Here is a 1,363-nt window from a genome sequence, read left to right on the forward strand (position 1 = left end):
CCCCCCTCCCCCCTAACATTAATTAATTACAGCCCACATTAATTAATTATGGGCTGCGTTACCCCCTCAGCCCCCTGGGGCAAGGGATGCTGGTGGTGCAGGGTGGTACCCAGAGGTCAGGAGCGGGTGGCAAGCGAAGTCCTGCATCCCCATCAAACTCGGGGTGCGTCTCTGCGTGCCCTCCCTGGGGGCTGGTGACGGGGACCGATGGGGACAGCGTGTGTGCGTGTGCGTGTGTGTGCGTGTCCCCTCCCCGGGCACGCACCCACCTGCCAGGACGCCGGCCAGGTAGAGGAAGCTGATGCGCAGGATGCCGTGCACCATCTCCAGGGGCACCCCGATCATCAGCTGCAGGAGGGCGTTGAACCCCAGCTGCTCCAGCCTGCCCGGGGAACAGGAGGGGACACACGCGGTGAGCCCCCCGGGGTATGGCCCCTACTCCCGGTGTCCCCTCCCCGGCAGGGACCTACCCTACGTGCATGAACATGTAGGTGAGGAAGCGCCAGGCACGTGCTCGGTGCCCGGGGTGGTAGACCAGGGGGCTCTTCATGTACTCGGGGTGGTAGGTCTGCAGCACCCACTTGTTCAGCCGGGCCCCGTAGCAGAGGAACACGATGATCTGCTCCAAACCCCCACGGCCGTCAGCTCCAGCACCGCCAACTCTGGTCCTTCTTGCCTGGGGCAGGGTCACCCGGCCCCACCGCCTCCAGTCCGAACCCCCCATGGCCACCAGGATGTCACAGTTGGGGTCACCCATCCCCTCCATCCCAGGTCTGAGCCCCAATATGGGCACAGGAACACCATGCCACCAGGACATCACAGCTGGGGTCACCCATCCCCTCCATCCCGGGTCTGAGCCCCCATATGGGCACAGGAACATCACAACTGGAGTCACCCGTCCCCTCTGCCCTGGGTCTGAGACATCCAGATTGGCACCAGGACACCAAAACGAGGCTCAGCCGTCCCTTCCACCCCAGGTCTGAGTCCCCTGTGGCCACTGGCACATCACAACCAGGGTCACCCGTTGCCTCTGCCGCGGGTCTGACTCCCCCATGGCCACCAGTACATCACAACTGGGGTCCGCCTTCCCCTTTGCCCCAGGTCCGAGCTCCCCCATGGTCACTGGAACATCACAACTGGTGTCACCCATCCTCTCTGCCCCACCTCTGAGCCCTCCACGGCCGCTGGCACATCACAACCGGGATCACCCATCCCACCCACCCTGGGTCTGAGCCCCCCAAGGGCACTGGGATGAGGCTGGGCGCCGACCCCATGCCCGTGCCCCGTACCTGGGTGAGGGTGACGGCCGCCATGAAGACGGGGGGCGGACACGTGCGGTGTTGGGAGAAGTACCAGCGCCGGT

The sequence above is a fragment of the Charadrius vociferus genome, unplaced genomic scaffold (assembly GCF_000708025.1).
Source record: "Charadrius vociferus isolate BGI_N301 unplaced genomic scaffold, ASM70802v2 scaffold980, whole genome shotgun sequence".
Classification (NCBI taxonomy): domain Eukaryota; kingdom Metazoa; phylum Chordata; class Aves; order Charadriiformes; family Charadriidae; genus Charadrius; species Charadrius vociferus.